The following is a 21,204-nucleotide window of genomic DNA, read 5'->3' on the forward strand; positions in this document are numbered from 1 at the left end:
ATATTAAGATTATTTCATTGTTTGTCCTAACTATAACATTTCGTTAGTAAAGTTTTTGATTTGTAGAAATATTTCCTTCTGAAAAAAATTGATGTTTACCATGTTGTTGTGGTCTAAAGTTTTTCCTCAATTCCATAAACTTAATTCTTGTGGCCATTTTTTCAATCAGTAAGTATGTAAGCACCTTTTATAAATTGTTTTAAAATTGTTTACACTACACTTAATACTAATGAAATTATAAAATAAAAATGTATTGTTTTATGCATTTCAGGATGTATATCATAAAAGATGGATGTCTTCCTTTTAAAATATTTGAATGGGTCACCAAATAATTACCTACTTTTCTCTCACAACTCAGATAAATAATTAAAAGGAGATAGACACAGATTGGTTGCATACTTAAGAGTGAGAATCAATTAAAACAAAATTGCATGCATGTTCTTCCAATAATATATCCCTACAGGGATCATGAGATGCTACCTCTACATTTGTAAAATCACTGAGGTCAGATCAGAGCCTTAATGCTATTTCTCCATGAGTATTCAGAAGTGGTCGTGCATAGGCGTATGTGGAATTGGGGCTGGGGAAGATTTAATTGGCAATTTTTTAGTTATTAGTATCTTCATAATTAAGTGCTTTAAAAGTTTCTTATAATGCCCCAGAAACCAGAAATGGTTGTTGAATACTTACTGAGCACGCCTAGAGTGGAAGTTTCTTGTTTAAGTTGGTATTTAAGTTGGGACTGCAGTACGGCATCTTTCACAAAGAAACATTTTGGGATTACCTTTAAATAAACATTTAAATCCCCTTCATTAATTGTCTCAGAGCTCTCGGGTGCAACTTAACAATAGGAAGCAGCTCTGCTCTAAACAAAAGAACATAGAGCTTTGGGCAGATGCCACTATTTGAGAAATCACACATCATAAGGAAAGGTGGTTACTTCTAATTTAGTTCTGTGGACCAATTCAAGTTTGGGGGTTCCAGAAAGCCTGAAACACTACCTCTCAGGGCTGTGTTTTAATATTAGGGAACTGTCTAATTTCTGCTCAAGAAGTTCTGTGCATTAAGTTTTACAAAATCCATCTCACCCAAGCCTTTTAGTTAAAAGGCTTGCATAATTGTGCACACAGATAAAAACGGCACTCGTGATATTACATACTTTACCGCATTTTCCCTTGAATCTATCTGCCCATTATTACGGTTAATTATGCAGAGGTTTGGTTCTCCAGCTGGAGGGACAGCTAGTTGAGGGAGAGCTAGTTGAGGACCTTTATTTTTTTCCCTGCACCTAGTTCAGTAGCTGACATAGAAGGGCTTGGTAAATGCTGGCTCAATTAGATTTTTCAGAACTTCCTCAGACTAATGTTTGCTTATCACCGCACACATGTACAAGAAATACTTGAAACTCTTGAAAAGGAAATTTAGTCCTTTAAGGGTTCAGAAATAACGATGAGAGATAACATTCTCTCCCTAAAAACAAAAAAGCTCAAAACCAGGAAACACTTGATAAAGGAGCTCATGAGGATACTTATTCTCTCATTTATTAAACTAAGAAAGTTCTCAGGATCATGTTGGCAGTAGACCATTTCTGGCCCTGAGATGAATGCCCTTTTTCCAAGTTAAAACCATGGCCCAGCTGTGAAATAATGATGGCTGCAAGGAACCCAGTGGTGGCAGCAAACTCAACTCAAAGGCCCAATATCTGTAGGCACCAAACAGACAAGCCAGCAAAACAGGAGTGGTGACCAGATGTCAGCAATGGCCCGAGGGCATCCCTCTCACCTCTCCTCACACATAATGCTGCTTTCTTCCCCCACCCATTAAGTGTGGCATCAAGAGCAATTACAGCACACTCCCAATAGACTGTGCCAGGCTGGGAGCTGTAACACCTGTCACAAGGCCCGCATGACATTAACGAGGACCCGGAAAGTAGCTTTAATGAGCTGACCCTGCAACAGATAGAACCTAGTGTGGTGTGGTGTATGTTGTGACTATTCCAAAGATACTGCTCCCTGTACCAAGAACCGGAGCAAACACATACATTCTGAAAGCCCAGTTCTTCAGAGTGCCACTGCATATCACGCAATGACACATGAAAGTCTGTGAAGTACACATTTCACTTGGTGTCAGCTTAATGCTTTGTCCATCTGGAAATCTTTATCAGTGGCATTCAGGTGACGAACTTGAGTTGTGTCTTGATACTCTTTTTGTGATAGAGTTGTAACTTTGGGAGTTGTAAGCTCCTTTAAGAAAAGATGCATTTCTTCCTCATCTAGCTCTTCCCACTGCCCAAAAGCCAGTACATGGCAGATGGCTGGAAGAATGAATGGACAAACAGATGATGTATGAAAATTACTTAATGCTTACAAAACCTATCGTGAGACAAACGGTCAAAAAAGTAAAATGGATAAGAGACTGACAGAGCTCGTTTTGGTTCACGGTCAACATTTACAGGCAAAGGGAATGACTTCAGGATTCTTGAGCATCCAAGACACTGGCCTATAAAACCTCATACAATGCGATGCTTAGTCAACTTAATAAAATTACTAATATGCTAAGATACCAAGGCTACTAATAAAGAACTACAGACGAACCAGTGAGCCAATTTCACATCAGGAGCCCAGCAGGCGATGTCTAGGAGTAAGTACTTGGTACACATTAACACCGATTATACTTCTGATTGCAATAATTAATAAGGGAAATTAGCCTAGTGATTTACAATGTGTCCTCCAAAAATCAGTCATTCCATCTTTGAAGGGGATATTATGGACAATGACACAAAGATAGTTGCTTCCAGATTTTTTTTTTTTATACGAGTTGGAAGGAATCTGAGAAGTCGTTTTAGTCTAATCCCTTCATTTTTCAGAAGAGGAAACTGATGCCCCCAAAGATTAATATACTGTATCTGAAGACATGCAACTAGTTGAAAGCCAAGTGACTCAAATGATCAGGGGTTCTGTTTCTCTTTCTGCCTAAAGAGAACCATAATACCTAGCTTCTATCAACCCACACTATCATAAGAAATGATGTATCAAGAGTCGCATTTTAAGTATATGACATAAAGGTTAGTACAAATCCAAGATAACGTTACTTTTTCAAAATAATGTTGATGAACATATCTACTGTTAAATTCCACTCCTAAAACAACAATCATTACTACAACTATATTTATGTCTTGGCAACTTTCCAAGAGATCCTGGAAATGTTAATACTTATAAAGAAGTTCCAGTTCCTCTTTTTAAACAGCATTATTATTAGATTTTCACAACAGGATAACTATATTTAAATACTAAGTAGCTTATGATTCATACCTTCGAAATAAAACAGTTCACTTCCAAATGCTTGTCCTCAAACTGTGGACACACAAAGCTGCCACTAGAAAGTAGTGGTTTTTAATTATGTGCCAGCTTTAGTTATTTTGATTCTTTGGGGTTCATACGGGTTTATAGGACTTCACTCAGTTTATGGGGTTCAGACAAGGCTCATAGTGAATTTCACCTGGAACTTTTCACATGGTTTGAGCATTAACCAGGGATTGAGTGGTTTACAGATCATCCAAAAGAATTTCTGTCTTGGACTCTTGCCGTGAGCTCTAAGTATTTAAATTCCAAATGAATTTATATCACAGAATGACTACAGGTTTTTAGTAACTGTTTCTATTTTCTTATTTTTGCCATTTTAAGTGAAAACCATGAAGTAGATGCACAGAGAGGAGAATTTGATAATCCAAAGTTTAAAAAAAAAATAAATGAACCCTAAATGTCTTGATATCTAAATATTTAACAGTTTACAAAGGACTTTCATATATTAATTTATTGGATACTAACCACTGACCTTTGTAGAATATAATGAGATCAGTATTTATGCCAATATTATCTCACTCTTTACCTATGTAATTATGTTTTCTAACTGAAATATTTATGAAAAATAATAATCAATTATTAATATAATTTATTTTGTAAACAAAGTATTAAAACCATTTTTATAACATTTTTTCCCTGAAGAACAAAAGCTTGGACCATAATATATGGAAAACATTTTGATGCCTATAGTTAGGACTTTGAACTTTGAAAATTTACTTTATATTTATGGAAATGTTTTCAGGGGATGTTATAATGAAGTTTTACTGTGTATACGATGTTTAAAAAGCTAACACAATGAATGAATACTTACAAAACAAAAACTATGCCCCTCAATTTAATTCTACATACATAGTTTATAAGATTTCAGGATGGTGTCATAGCTTTTAGTTAAGAAAAAGCCATCTAAATTTTCTAGGTTGAAAGTTAGCAAAAACCCAACTATGTCCTCCTCATACTAATGCATGAAATACCATTTTTGCTTACATTTTGAAGACTCAAATTCATCCCAGCCATTTTTCTATACATAATGTATGTTTGAGTTGAAAAACCTAGCAAGAGGACATTTAGTTCCATTTATTTCAATCTACTGGAAGTATTTAATGAAGAAAAAATGTTTAAATCTCAAATATATCTCAGCGAATAGACCAGCAATTCATATTGCTCAGTCTACTTAATGGTTGACAATTTAAATCCAGACAGGTAGAAATAAAATTTTAGCATAATTCCCTGAAGTCTATTAGGTGTGTATGTAGAAAATGCATTTATGTGAAGTAAATTATTACACCGTTTAAAAGAAGGAGGATGATACTCTTTTGTTTGAGGAAAAATTCAAGATTTAGGCCTCTAGCCAGAACTCACAAATAATCTAGGGTTTTTAAATAATCAATTATGAAAATCACTAAAATACTGTTACATTATTTGAATCCTACTTAAAAGTAAATAATACTCTTCTGAGAAGGTCTGACTCAAACCCAGGTGACTATAATGTACTAGATTATTTAAGTCCATCATTTATAAGTTATAACCATATAATTTAACTAACATATACATTCAAGGTATACAACAGCTAAATCCCTAGCCCTTGAGTTTCCTTCCCTACACACAGCCTCTCTCACCTATCCTGGCAGACCCAGACCTCTGGCTGTGAAGAAAACCACAATGTGGGGAGGAAAGCCTACAAAAGAATGAAAACAGAAAGTGTCTAAGGCCTTGGCAGAAGGACACTAAATAAAATAGAGAGTGGTGACTCATTTTGGCAGTGAATCCACCTCAACCCCTTCAAAGCCTTTGGCAAGAGTCCTCAGAGGAGACCCCAGCCTTTTGCCAAGCCACAAAACACCACAATTATTATCGCAGCAGTCATCAACAAAACAGATTTTGTAAACTGACTTGTTGGCACATAGATTAAAGAAGCTATAAAAAGGAATAACAGCTGTTTGGGTTGCCCTATGCAGAAAGCTACTATATAGAAAGTAAATTTTATATTTCGATACATACTTGGGTAGACACCAGCATACACATACACCCCATGTACTAATTATACGTGTATGCTATGTAGAAAAGGGTAAAATGCTAAATATACCACCACATAAACTGAAAACACAAACAACTCTTTTAAAGTAAAATACTCACTTTGGAAGGACTAATAGAAAAATTTCCTAAAGAAAAGATTTCTGCAATTCACTAATTTAAAACATGAACTGTGTCTACAAAAGCAAAATGAATAAAGTTTCTCTCAAAATACTAAAAAGTACTATGCTTTTTCATATAAGCAAGAATGGTGATGTGGGAATTTGCAAAAATATGCCTTATTCTACCTACCTAAACATTGCTTGATTGGCAGTTTATACTATAAATCTAGAATTTTGTCATGCTTCAGACAATTTGAAAAAATTCTACTTGCTTACACACTCATAACTTGTTATGAATAAGTAAAAATGGCATATTTTAAAATGATTTAATTTTTGCCTCAGCTACAACGTTAGTCATCTGAATAAATCATCAATGAATATGTAATAGAAAAAACCAACAAAATTGACAAGTAACAATCAGTATTACTTACACATTCTTAATATGAAGATTTAAAATGCACTATGATTTACTGTAATGAGGTGTGAACTCTTGATTTTCTAATTTAAAAAGAAAGGTTTTATTTTGGTTCCTTGTCACTAACTTATAGTACGATATGTAAGAATTGGCAAGAAAGACTTCTAAACTATTTTACATTTGTAATATATAACATTACAAATATACTCTGGAAATATGTATGAAGGGATCTGCTACACACCTTGTATATCACACAGTTGCCCTGCTAACCTCTAAATGCCTCCATAGCTCTATGCTGAAATTTCCAGAACTGAAGGATCTTAATGAACATTGATCTTTTATGCTGAAGGATACAGAGTTCAGATTTCAGCTCTGTCAATAACATTTGGTTTTACCTATTGAATGATTGGGCCTTGGTTGACAACTGCTTATTAGGCGAGAAAAGACTAGAAATAAACATACGAGAAGCTTCGATGGCTACAAACATTGTTGCCTAAACGGCAGGAGAAAATCAGTTAAAAAAAAAAAAAAAAGGACCGGAAAGTCACATTTCCTGGCTACCTCTTGTGATAAAGAATATATAAAACGTACACACCACCTAGGGGCTCCATGATTGAACAAATCCTAAAACTATAGATTTTTCAAAACTCAAGCTATATAAACTATCTTGCTATATATTATTATCACTAGCTGATTCCATTACCAATTGAGATAAAAACAAAACATCACTACCTTCATGACAACCAGCCTTTTTTAACAGCTTCTTAAGCATTAAATAAAATGTTTTATCACCTAAAAACTATCTTTAGGAATGCAGGTCTCAATCAGAATATAAAACCTAGTCCATTGCTGATATTAAACAGAAGATCTATTTCAGGAATTCACTGACTAAACTAACTGCCTGGAGAAGTTAATTTATCTATTTTTTTAAGTATCACACAGAAAAATTTCAACAACTTGTGGAAACATATTCACTATGAGGTCACTCTTCAAACTACTACAAATCCTGCCATTTTCAGCTTAGTTTGGTACTGGTTATTTATATAATTAACCATATCACAGAGTACAAACTGCAGAGGGTTCAAATAAAATTCTTTTTTCCAGGCTTTGTTTTTTAAGTTCAAACTATCTTCCCTTATTACCATTTCCTCAGCTTCTTCTATCTACCTTGGAATCCAAGCACATTATGCAGCCAGCACAATGAACCAACATGCCAGCAGAAGTAGTATGCTCCACCTATCCAAGAATTTTAAAAGCATCCAAGCACACACACACTGTCTCCTGTGTAGCCTGGAGATCCCTATTGAGCTCATGCCAAGTGTCTGAAAAGTTGGACCCTGCATCCGGTATTTACACTAAGCTAAAATTCTAATCAGCACTAACAGCAGTATGTTTTAATTCACCCTTATGATTTTATTTCAATCTGCTAAGTACCACAACTGCCAGAAAGCAATTGCTATAAACTTAAGTAAACAAATGCAAAACTAAAATAAATCTTAAACCTGTTGTATATAAAGTTTGTGCCACTTTAGGCAAGCAGTACAAAAAGGCACAGCCCGAAGTCTTAGTTAACGCTCTTCGATCTCATTTAGAAAGCTCTTTGAAAGTATTGCCTTGTCTAGGCTTTTTCCCCCTTTCTAAAGAATTATTTGGTGCATATTAGATAAGGTAAAGAAAATGGCCATGTTATTTTACAGTGGTTTTTCACCTCATGTATTCCTCTGAATAGTCTTCTGCCAAGCATGTGAAACAAGTAGTACGCGGTGACTACTTGAATCTCTGGATGACACTACAGCCACTCGTGCCAAGGAGATGGTGCCAAGTCTTGCATCTTCGGGTTTGTGGTTTTTTTCCTTCCTTTTTGGGTGATAGTTGTGTGGGGGGAGGGGGTTGACAGTGGGGGAATCTGACCAACAAATTCTGAGAAGTTGGTCACCATTTTGAACCTGTTCAGTGTGCTCAGACCTTGGCAGCCATCTTACAGCTTGGCAACCATTTTGAGAATTTGTTTGGCAAGCTCTCAGAATTCGCTGACACTGTTTAAATAGAATGCTAGTTAAAAATAGTCCACATTAAACAATACAATGTGATATCAGGTAAAATAACCCCCAATAAATCTTGCCAACAAAACAATTTACAACATCCTCACTGAGGTAATGATATCCCAATTTCCTTAACTTAAATACATTGCACGAAAGCAGCTTAAAATCTGATTCTTTAACCCTTTAACAGACAAGCTCTTAAGAAACAGTATCAGAAGGGCACCAGTGAGTAGGAAAGTGGAAGATATAAAGAAAGAAAGATGGCCAAAAACACAGCCATGATTGACATCAACACATTCCCAAGTGCTTTCAAATTCAAGATATGAAATAGAAGGGAGAGGTGCTGTCATCACATTCCATCAGGTATAATTCTAGAAAATGATCACAATATTTCAGACTGTCCCATTTCATGTTTTATGAGCTCATGGAAACTCTCTTAAGGAGTCATGTGGCACAAAACTCTCCTTAGGTAAAGAAATTATAAACCAAAACCATGTAATCTTATGAACTAGACTAAAAAAAAAAAAAAAAAACAAAAAAAAACCCAAAAAGACAAAACTTGCAGGTGCTGATTTTTCCAAAATCAAGAGTTATGTATACAATTTTCTGACAAAGTTGTCATATTTAACTTTACTCTTTTCCCTTACGTTTCAACATTTCTAACTCAATAAAAAATAAGCTCTGTCCTTGCAAATATTTCTCGATATCTACAAACCTGAAATACAAATGACAATTTCGCACTGGTGTGACTCTGGCATCAATACCAGACCTATATAGTTTTGTAGAAAATTGAATTAACCAAAATGACAGTGGGTGATAATTTCATACCACATGAAAAAAGAAAATGACAATTCAGTAATTTGAAAATATCTTTTGTCCATACTGAACTAAATAACTTTCACGTATACTTCAGTATCTGCTCTTTATTGTTATCAATATTTAATATTGTATCAGTATGGGGGGAAGATTTATGATTTACAAAAAAGACCCTATTGTGTATGGTTTGTGAAAAAAAAAAAAGTCTAAATGAGCTAGTCTGTGAACCTACTCTTACAGTTAAATCATAAATATGAGGATAAAGCCTAAAGAATTTTGAATCTTTTGATGTTAAAAGACAAAAATTTGGAGTCATTAAATAACGTTCCTAGCCAATATTTGTTATTTGAGATTTAATGCTTTTGGGGGCATGATGGATACCTGACTTGTATTCTAGTTTCACTGGTGGTATAACTCATAATGGCACTGAAAAAGGCTAAAGCCATGCATTAATAACAATGTTTACACTATTGCAGTGCTTTTTACACTTGAAGGCTGAATTTCAAAATTTCTATTGATATTCCACAGAGAAAACATTTTACTTCACTTAATACTATACAGAGCGAGACAATTAGTTAAACCATGATCAAAATTAGAGTATCACATAGAAAGACACTATGCTGAAATGGATCCTTCTGAAGTCTTTATACTATTAGATGTCTCTTTATTGAATGACAGTATCTGCAGTGGTATGACGCAAACCATGCTAGAATAGTTTGGAATGCATTGATAAATTGCTCTATCGATCTCGTTCTGCTTCACTTACCATAATTATAGCACGGTAATGAAAGACATGAATGATATATTTTCACTAGAGAGGAAAGCCCAGAATTTTCCTGTTTCTTTACAAGATTATACCCAATCCTTTCAATTAATACAGCATAGTTGATATCTAACACTATCTGATGAAAAGACGCCCAATTCTAGTATTCTTCTTAAATATTATTGTTCAAATATTTGACAATTATTTCGAATAATATATTAAGTGTTTAAAGACATAGCATTTGCTCCTCTATAAGATGCTGTTTCAACACAATTTTATACAAACAATTATTTCACTTAGAAAGCTATCTTTTAAAACTTTAAGCCACCTTACAAACACAATTTTATCATCTTATAGTCATTCAACATGCAAGAAGTTACCTCAAGTTTTTCAAGGATAATTCCAATAAGAGTTATTATGTTGAAGAAGAATACATATTAGAATGAAGGAAAAGATAGATAAGCAACTAAAAATATTTTCAGAAGAAAAAATTAATGATTTATTTAATTAATGCTATCTGATAGTCCTGATAACAAAAGATTTCATAGAGAAGACTCAAAATAAAAATAAAAACTTTTTAACAGACATCACCTGTAATAATTATTCATTATCCATAATTATTTGGTACCCATAAAAGTAATCATTTAGTTTCAAAGAAACCAAAATCTGCATTAAAACCACACGAGCATTAGAGCTGTTGTTGTTGTGCCACTTTATTCTTCCTGATATTGCCATTCTAGAGTACTACTAAGAAAAGACACCAGGTTTTCCCAAATGGATACATTTAAAATTAAAAGTGTCATTCCAAGTCATGCAAAAGGAATGTGAGAAATCTTGAACAGGATATAACTGAGTCTTAACAACTTAGAGCAAGATTGGGAATGCTTTTATTTTAAAATACTCATTAATGAAAAGATTTCATTTTATTTGCTTTGCTGTGAAGAAGGAAAATAAATATTGTAAATTTTTCAAAGAAAAATCAATTTATGGAAAAGAAATTCCCCCAACAACTAAATGGTATAAAAATTGATCTGTTCTTCTGTTCTCAAATGACAAAGGCTATCGTGGGAATAAAATGTAACCCAGGAGAGCTGTGACAGCTATCAAACTTTCCCTGACACATTAGAATGTCTGAAGCCCAGACACCAAAGGTTTACATCAGAAAAACTCCAGCATGTAGTGAACAACTCAAAACCAACTATCGACCATGCTATTGATTTTTAGTGGAGAAACCAAGAGGGCAAAAGCACCAGAAAAGATAGAATTTCTTTTTTCTTTTCTCATCCTTAACTTAGTGGGCTGCCAAACTTAAGTCTTCTCAGGCTTGAGCCCTGTGAGCTTGCACTGCAGCTAGCCAGGATGTCTGCCTGAGATAATTCAAGCTGAAACCAAACAGTGTACAGTAGAAGGCAATTCTCCATTGACTTGCAACATAACCTCATAGACAAATGCAGTTTCTTGACAGAAGGGTACAGGAGGAGACAAGGGAACAACTGCAAAACTAATACATATGATTTTCTTTTCTGATGATATTTGAAGGTACTGCATATGAGTTTGAAAGTTCATAAATTATGCTCGACTCAACAACTGCTAGGAGGCTAGGTCAATCATATTTGAAACCATTTAAATGTAGATTATGGACAAGGTGTTACAGATAGATTTATTTGGAAATTAAGGAGTAACCCACTTACTCCCAAATTCCAAACTAATGACACAGAAAACTCCAAGTTAATTTTTAAAGAGCTAACTTCTTCCCTTTCACATAAATTAACACAAAATGGGTTATTCGAGAAGCTAAAAGGTAACAAAGCAAACTGCTTGCTTTAGCTCCTTGGGGTCTTAATCACATAGTCTTGAATTGGTTGAGGATCATTTACTTGGATCATTATAATCATATCCTACAAGTATTCTGCCATTTAATTTGTGAAATGCATGACCACAGAGCATGTACATAGAAAGAATTATTAGATGAACTCATTTTACTACTAAATTTAGAGACGGCTCTGAGCCATTTAAAAATACTAACAATAATAATGATGATTAATAATGATGCACTTCCATTCTGACTCACAGAACTATCTCAAGAGGTTTTACAGCTGTTCACTAATTAAGTCTCATATTCCCCGCCCCCTTGCTAGGTAGATGAGTACTGTGATGCCAATTTTATATCTGGGAAAGCTGAGGCACAGCAAAGTGGTAAGGGTAAATCAAGATCCTACAGCAGGTGCAAGAATGAAAATAAGAATGTAGGAAACGCACAAAATAGCGCATCTTGAAATCCATATTTGAAAACAGCGATGGGAGAGGAGAAAAATTTGCACAGAGTAACTAATGAAGAAACAATAGGGCTTATTTCCTGTTGATTCTGTTGATTAAAAAAAAACCCACAATGGATTTTATTTGTTTGTTTGCTTGCTTTTACCTATTCTGTCAATGATGAGAACACTATTTGTTTTCTGAATTTGTTTTAATATATGTAAGCACAATATTTTCTCTGTCACAGAGATTTATCAGTCAATTGTCAAACTAATTCTTCTGTTGCTAATGTCATCCAACAAAGATGAGCTTCTCATATTACCTTTGGTTTAACAGAATTACTTGGAAACAGTAAGTGCACCCAGATCTCACAAATCACCACTAAAGAACCTACTCATGTAACCAAACACCACCTATTCCCCAATAACCTATGGAAAGAAAAAATTAAAATAATAATAAGTGCATATTTTGCTGAGCTGGGAGACTCCTTTGACTTGCGACATGGCTGTGTAAGTTTGAGGTTCTCAATAATGCAAATGAGAGATATCACCAACTATTTTAGGGTTAAGAAATGCTTTGATCATTTATTCACTCAACATGGGAGTGGAGAGGCGAGGCACATCTCCTATGTGCCATGCAATGTTCAAGGTGCTAGGGATAGAGCAGTGAACAAGACACAAAAAGTCACCACCCTCCAGGAGCTTATATTAGACTGGACTTGAGAAGAAGGGTCCTAGATATGTGTTAATTCATTCATTCCACAATTATGAAACACCTCAGTCTCTGGTATAAAAGTATGAAAGAGTCATTGGCTATGGCTTCAAAGAGGTTGTTTTATTTTCTTCTTAGAAAATTTAATTTTCTTAAGATATTCTCACTGGTGACAAGCAAAAGAGTGATTGCCATAGCTCTTTGGGCAGGAAATGATTAGAGAAATGGACCATATCTGCCTATGGACTAAGTCCTTGGTTATGTCCTTCACATGTTAATACCACTGATGAATACACTGAGCTATTTTAGACAATAAGCAAAAGAAAGAAGTCGCAAAAATAACAAAATAATCACAAACAAGAAAGAAATCCTTTCTTGAAAAAAAAAAATTGTGTTTAGTACCTGTTAAAAACATATCCAAGTAATACTATTAGGCCAAAGTGTGGCTTGGAAGGTGTTTGTTAGCCCTACAACTTCGGCATTTTCTGTTCCTCTGTGTAATATTTTTGTAGGTGAGGGTCATGATTGGGGTTTAGATGTGATGAAGTACGTTGTGAGAAATCACATCAAATAAATAATGTAAAAATTTTATAAAACACCTGCCTTAAAAGCACAGAGCAAACATTGCCGTCTGTTATTTTGTTCAAAGATACCTTGTGCCATATGTTTGGGGACCCTAACTACAAGTACCCTCAAGATACAGCCTCTGCTTCACACCTATTTAGCTAAAGAACTCTCTCAGATGGCTACTGGGTTTGTCAGCTCTAAATAGAATGGCTGTTCCCATGTTGATACTGACCTAGAGAAATTGGCTTCTCTCTACCCTCTCTTTCCACTTTTTTTTTTTTTTTTTTTTTTTTTTTAAAGACGGACTTTTCTTCAAAATGATAAGTATACCTTGAATTGGATGCAGATGAATTGCCCGTTTCAGGCTGTTTTTAACATGTTCTGAATCAGCAGTAGAACATAAGAGCAGCCCCAAGGTGGGGGTAAGAGGAGGAAAGGGAAGTTCAGAACCATGTAAATAACGTATCATTCCCCACTGATCTGTCATCCACATTGTCAGGCACTAACCTAAAACCACTATGTGTCTCTATAATAACAAGACAATCTTCAATTGAGTGGGGGAGTCAACTCAGTCTTTTTTCTTACAAATGAAGCTGATCAACCTTTTGTCTCTCTTTTTTTTTTTTTGAGACAGGATCTTGCTCTGTCACCCAGGATGGAGTGCAATAGCAGTATCAAGGCTCACTGCAGCTTCAACTTCCCAGGTTCAAGTGATCCTCCCATCTCAGCCTCCCAAGTAGCTAGGACCACAGGTGTGCATCACCATACCCAGCTTTTTTTTTTTTTTTTTTAAAGAGATGGGGTCTCACTATGTTGCCCAGGCTGGTCTCAAATTCCTGGGCTCAAGTGATTCTCCCACTTCAGCCTTCCAGAGTTCTGGGTTTACAGGCATGGACCACCACACCCAACCTTTGTTCATTTTTAAAAATTGCCTGTGATGTATTAGTTTCACTCCTTTATTCACTCAACAAACACTGGTCCTCCTGTCCATTATGCCTTTCATTGCAAAATGGCAACTTATTTTTGTAGGAATAGCTTCTTTCTTAAGAAAGAAGTCTTAAAAGGGGTATAAAGGCTTGACTAGGATCAAGACAGGACCTACCAGGAGGAGGGAAGAACTAAAACAAGAAGCCAGGGGAACCACAGACAGATGCCAACTGGCATGGCCAATCACAGCTATTGTATTTTTAGGAAATACTGCAGATGTAGCCACCTTTAAAAAAAACAACAAAAAAAGTAAAACAACTTAACACAAACTGTAATTTTAATTTGAAAAGCCCATTCAGGAAGTGCTGTAAGTCAAAATACATACTCAGTCTTCTTGAGTAACTTGTAAGTCATCCACTCTTAGACCATTAAAGCAGCACAGCTAGAAAGGAGGCAATATTGACAGTTTTATGGTACTATGAAAAGCACAACCTTTTTTTTTTTTGCCTAAAGTAGTTAAATACTGCATCTCTTGCTGGGACTAGAGCTAACCATTAGGGGCCTCTCTGAGGGACTACTTTCTTTTATATGCTAGTACTTATGAAGGGATTAGTAAGGGCAAAGTAATACGGTAGGTGGGTAGAGACAAAGGAGCAAACAAACTTTCGGAGCTCACAGAAGAGTTGGCAATTGGAACAGAAGAGGCAGACGTATACCTACATAACGCAAGAATGATCAGCATCAAGCATTCAAAACCACCACAAAGCTGGGTCTCTGGTCTCAGGAGCCACTTTTTTTTTTTTTTTTTTGAGATGGAGTTTCACTCTTGTTGCCCAGGCTGGATTGCAATGGCACAATCTTGGCTCACCACAACTTCCGCCTCCTGAGTTCAAGCGATTCTCCTGCCTCAGCCTCCCGAGTAGCTGGGATTACAGGCACACAGCACCACGCCCGGCTAATTTTGTATTTTTAGTAGAGATGGGGTTTCTCCATGTTGGTCAGGCTGGTCTCAAACTCCCGACCTCAGTTAATCCGCACGCTGCCTTGGCCTCCCAAAGTGCTGGGATTACATGCGTGAGCCACCGCGCCCGGCCAGGAGCCACTTTCTACATTAGGTCTTGGTGTGGAAAGGAGAGCCATTCTCTCACTTCCCCTTCTGCCCAGATTATTTAAAACAAGAAACAGGTAAGAGGTCAAAGATATTTTCACAGCTCTCTGTAGATCTACCTATAGATTCTCAATAGAAAATAATAAATAATAAATTATGCCAAGCAACTACTGAAACCAATGTAACGGAAACCAATTTTGTAGCTTTGTGGATACACTGACCCATGGCCAAACACCCTCCCAAGGACATACCACAGCTATCCCCAGGAGGCTGCTGGCACAGAAGGGAAAGTGTAATTAATGACTGAGTACCTCTGCGTCGGCACTGTGCTAGGTTTCTTACTTATATCTATCAATTTCATTCTCACAAATCCTCTTTGAAGTGGTTACTATCATCCCAATTTTACAGATAAAGGAACTCAGACTCTGAGAAATTAAGGAATTTGTTCAAGGTCATAAGGCCCCAGGATTTCAACCACCTCCATCCAATTATAAATTCAAATATTCATCCTTCTATTCACAGCACAAGTAGTAAGCAACAACTATGACATGACTCCCCTGACTTCCCCAGTTTCAGTAGGTTCCCCTCCACCGGGCTCCTCAAATACCTGCAGTATGTTGCTACCACAGGCCTTTTTAAATAGCATAGCATTATGACGGTCAACTTGGGGAACTTTCTCCCATCACCTATGAACTGGGTTTCTCAGTATGGTCTGTGGGCTCCCTGCATCTGAATCACCTGGTATTTAGAAGTATGATCTTTGGCCCCTAGTTCAGAATCTCTGCATTGAAGGCTTGGGAATATACTTCCTTAACAATTCTTTCCAAGTGATTTTTGTGCTCATGATAGTTTGAGAATAGTTTCTGTAAGATTTTTTTCTAGGCTGCCTTTCATCTACAAAATCCAATGCATAGCTTAGACAAGAATATAGTAGGTACTGAATCAATGTCTGTGAAAGGAAGAAGGGAGGGGGAAAAAAGAACATTTTTTTAAAAAGCAGTGCTCTAGAGTCCAGAGACAATATAAAGGCACTGAATACACAATCTAGGAGCTTAGAATTTATTTAGCGAAGACAACATACACTCAATTACAATTCTGAGAAAAAAATAGAACAAATCAGAACTAAAAGGGTGGTTAAAACCCAACGAAAAATTCTTGCCAAATGAATTTATGAGCAATGAGTGAAAAAGCAAGAGTTCAGAAAAATAAACTTGGGGTGACGTAAGTACCCACAGAGAGCTTCTTGGAGATGGAGCTTGAGATGGGTTTCAAAAAAGAAAAAAAACTTACATAAAAAGGGAAGAAAGTAGAAAGTGTTTATACTTAGAGCAGGAAAAACTAAACTAAACTGGAAAGTGAGATGTTTTTTAGAAAAACTCCTGTCACAAGTGTTTTTTAAAAAAATCTCTGTGCATTAATTTTTGCCACAATTAATGGAACTAATATTTACAGGCCAGCAAGTTTGAAATATAGTGCCAATAAAAACTTTTACAACTCTGGAAATTTCTAAAATTGGTTCTCTTTAAATTTGTAGCATAGGCAGAATACCGGATGATGTGGTACAGTAAAAACATTTTATTGGCATTTAGTTGAGATGACCTGCATAATTCACTTGTGGCTTTACCACTTACAACATGTCATCTCAAACTCATAGCAATAAAACTTTTATGTAATATTGCTGTACTATGCTTTACATAAATATGTACATATATAATATATATGGCTTAATTTTCCCTTTTAGTTAAAATGGGTCTAGCCCAATCACTCAGAGGAATATTTGTAAACTTGGATTAGTCATAATTAGTGGCTGTGGAATGGCCACAAAAGAGCCACCCAGTGCCATGCTTCATTATTCAGATATAACCTACTCAATATTTACTTCTTCAAAGGTATAAGTAAGGGAAAACTATTAGAAAAATCCAGAATCACTGTTCTGTTCTGTTTAATCTTTGTGGACTTGTTTTATACTTTCCCAATGCATTACATTTCTTTTTTGCATATTGAGTTCTTTTTTGAGCCCTCAATCAAGAAACTGAAAACTAAGGTTCCAGCTTCAAACCCATCACTAACAGCTGGGTAATGATAGTCACAGAATTTCTTTGAAAGTCAGTTTCCTTATCTGTAAAATAGGTGATATAGGCCCTCAGATGATATCGGCTCTCTCAGAATGCAATACTATTGCATTATTTCTTGTTTTATTTTTTTGTTTGTTTTTACATTGAGGCACGGTCTCTCTGTGTTACCCAGGCTGGAGTACAGTGGCTATTCAGTTACAATCACAGCTCACTGTAGCCTTAAACTCCTGAACTCAAGCAATCCTCCTGCCTCAGCCTCCTGAGTAGCTGGGACTATAGGCATGTGCCACTATACTCAGCTTAGACTGCTATTTTTAATCTTAAATTGGCTGTTATATAAACAGGTCTTACCTTATATACAACCTTCTTAAAGGCTGAGCTATTTTACAATAGCTAAATATAATAGCACCAAGTTCAGTCCTAAGCAGATAAAAGAACATGGATATTTTTTGAATGGATCTGAATTTTACATATATATAATTGTGTCATTTACTATTTGAAATAAAACATGTGATTACAATTTCAGCATATAACCTAATGACATTAATCTAGGCCTAACAGCTAACAAAGAAATGATAAGCAGTGACAACATAAACACAATTTATATCCTAATTCACAGGACTTTATTTTTATTCCTGAAAAAAACATTAAACATTGGTCAAACTTCAGTGGTGACATCAAATATGTATATAGTGATACTTTATATCCAGTCATTGCTTAGTTACAACATGCAAAAAAAAAAAAAAAAAACCAGGAAATTTTAAAGTAACTTCTGGAAAACAGCTGTATAACTATAAAACTATCTCAGAAACACAGAACTTTATGAGTATCAAATTTGTTAAAAATATACATTTCGACAAATAACAAAGAGCCAGCCACTGAGCTACATGCTAGAGACGCAAGGAGCTTCACCCTCCAGTGGGAGCCACTAGTAGCTACAGTATAGTGTGGTAAGTACTGTGGCAGAAGTACACGAAGCTTCTCAGGAAACAGGGAAGGTAAGTCTCTTAACTGCTAGAAAGTGTGTGGAATGGTTTTCCAAGTGATCCAATGCCTAAACTGAGTGTAAAGAGGAGCTGGAGTTTTCCACGCTATGAAGCCATTTCGATGGAGGGTATCCTGTAGAGAAACCAGAAGGCGCAATGGCCCTGCACTGACACTGCGGTACTGAGGCACTGGTAAAGCACAGCACCTTGGTAAACTGTAAGCACGGCAACCCAGCTTAGAACAGAGAGCTGGAGCATGGTGTGTCCAAGTGTGAAAAATGGGATGCAGGTGAGGAGAGTGGACTTTATACAGCTGGTGAGGGGGAGTCAATGAAGGTATGTTAACAAAGGAGCAACAGTTGTTACTTCAGAAATATCACTCTGGCAGTAGTGTAATGAAGGGATAGATGATTGAGAAAGACTGGGAGTAAAGAAAAGAGGCTACAAAGTCTAGGCTAGAAATAATAAAGGTCTACAACTGAAGGAAACATGGGATAGGAGAGGAATTAGTTTGCATGCTAATAAAAAGGTGGACTCGGGGAACTTGGTGGATGATTAGTTACAAAACACTAAAGAGGAGTAAGAGATAACTTCTAGGTTATGATTTGAAAGAAATATTTAACGGGTGATACCATTAGATGCCATTCCTTCCTATTCATGTAACTCTAATAATTCAGAACACCCACTTCATAATAGGTCCTTCCATCAAATTACTGTCAAATTATTTTAAGGTTATTTCTAGATACTCTGTTTTTTATTGCTCTCCTGAATGAGATCTTTTTTCTGTCACAGCTTCTTATTGGAGATGACTGTGTAACACAATTTTTGGCTTTGGGATATTAATCTATTAACTAGCTCTTCTGCTAAATTTTCTTATTAATTCCAAATGCTTTTTAATTAAAACTTTTGTCTAGGTAGATAATTCTATCATTTCCAATTAGTGATAATTTCATCTCTTCCTTTCAGATAGTTGTAATTCTTATTTCTAATTCATATATTTTGACAATGTTCAAAACTTCTAGAAGAACATTAAATAATAATGGTGATAGCAGCCATCTTTGTTTTCTCCCTGATCTTAGGGGAGATGACTCCAATATTTCACAATTCAGTATGATTCTTTCTGTTGATATGACATAGATAATTTTATCCTGTGAAGGATCCTATTCTCCTTTGTTACTGGTTTTAAAATATTTGGAATCAATGCTAAATTATATCAAATTCTTTTTGCTCCAAATGATTTTTAATAAGGTTTTCATACCGGTATCCCATATTTTTGTAGAAAAGTCAACATTTAAAGTATTTTAAATTAGATTGAAAAAGGCAATAAATGAATGCTGGATAGGAAGGAAAGACACACAGCTCCTGATTCAGACTTTGGTCACAGAGTAAGGATGGGGTTCTTATAGCACCTAGCATGGTAGGCAATCAGTAAATGAACCAACAATGATTTCTCTTTGAGACGATGTCTAGTTTAACATTCCATTTTTGTTTGAGCTTATCAAACAAAATCAAATACAAGGAATTTTAATAAAACATTTCCTAAGATCTTACCTAGAGCAACAATGATGTTTTGGGGGCCTGTGTACATGAGAAAATATTTGGAAGATGCAATGAAAAATTCACTGCACTATAAATATATCACAAAATTTCAAGCACAAATACAAAAGACATTTATTTTCAGAATGTATGACTGAGTAATTTGGGGGTTATATTGAGAAAAATGGAATAGTAATTTATCTTTCTAAGAATATCTTTAACATGATCTTGCTTTTTAGTTCAATAAAATGGTCAAGTTGATTTGTACAGAGGAATTAAGCAATTTTGGTTCCAATAAAGGAAAAAATTATGTTGCTTTTTTTTTTCTTTTACTCTGACTCCATTCATTACTTACTTCAGACAATTCGGATGAAACATTCATTTCCTTCCCTATATGAAAAAGAAGAATTTTTGTATTATTTTGGGCAATATATTTGCATTCTTTGTTATTAATGGGTTCTTATAAGATTCTTTCAAGGTTCAAATAATTAACCTTTAAAGGCACAAATAATTAATAGTCTTTTCTTTGTTCAGGATTATTGAGCTTATTGTTGCATGTGTTTTCAAAAGAAAAATTTGTATCGCAGAATAAATGAAGAGATAATAAACATTTGAGAGCAAAGACATACAATGTGGCTGCCTAATGAAGAAAGTTCAAATCATAAGATATAAACATAAATCAGGAAAAATACTACTAATATCTTCAGGATTCTTTTGGATTTAACATTACACCGAAAACCTTCATGTACACATTAAAAAAAAAAAAATACAGAAAACCCAGTATTTCTCCCAGGTCCAGAAAAAAAATGAATGAATTAATTAAATATTGCAGAAATTTTAGAATTTTAGAAATGTGAAAAAGCTAAATCTCACAGTTTCTGGAACATAATAGTTTTTCTCTTCCAACATTAACCCTGTCACATTTTGGCCATTATTATTTGAGCCACACCATCCATTTCTTTGAACATCTTTCTTCAGGGTAAGTGTTCAATACTGAAGCCCAGTCCAAGCCAAGGATGCACAGATGGGTGGTTACAGCTGCAGCTCCTCTGACAGACTGCAAAAACCCGCTGGGACACTTCCCCCAGCTCTGTCTATCCATCTTGTGAGCTGGTGCAACTCCACCTTGCTCACGGCTTTGTTGAGTGTGTCACAGGACTTTGGCCAAAATGCTACAATTCAAATGGGTCTTATTAATGGGATGAAAAATGAACTCTCAAAACACACATACATACATATCACATGTTTTTCCTGAAATGACTGACAATTCTAATAAAAAAGAACGTTATAATAGGTTTAAAAAAACCTTCAGAAATAGTGTATTCAGACTCTCTTTAGCAGGGTGAATGAGTCAAGTTACTCAATAGGATCCATTCAGACTGATTAAATTGGAACCAAGCCAAAACAGATCTTCAAGATCTGAGAGATAGTGGTCATTGAGCCGGGAAGAGGGAAATGGCATCAACTTGAGAATGTACAGACCACAATAGTGATGGAAAATAACAAAC

At 35.5% G+C, this 21,204-nt stretch overlaps 1 protein-coding gene and 1 long non-coding RNA gene across 17 annotated transcripts in view; both read right to left on the minus strand.

The window, feature by feature from the left end:
* Window positions 1-21,204, minus strand: part of NFIA (nuclear factor I A) — a 607,688-nt gene that overhangs the window by 211,791 nt on the left and 374,693 nt on the right. The window lies entirely within an intron of this gene.
* LOC135965216 (uncharacterized) overlaps window positions 1-21,204 on the minus strand; it is a 57,614-nt gene that overhangs the window by 25,666 nt on the left and 10,744 nt on the right. Inside the window, exon 2 of the long non-coding RNA XR_012419511.1 lies at window positions 1-20,086. This exon is cut by the window's left edge and continues 25,666 nt beyond it. This is a non-coding gene — a long non-coding RNA (uncharacterized lncRNA). The remainder of the gene's footprint in view (window positions 20,087-21,204) is intronic.

The sequence above is a fragment of the Macaca fascicularis genome, chromosome 1 (assembly GCF_037993035.2).
Source record: "Macaca fascicularis isolate 582-1 chromosome 1, T2T-MFA8v1.1".
Lineage (NCBI taxonomy): Eukaryota > Metazoa > Chordata > Mammalia > Primates > Cercopithecidae > Macaca > Macaca fascicularis.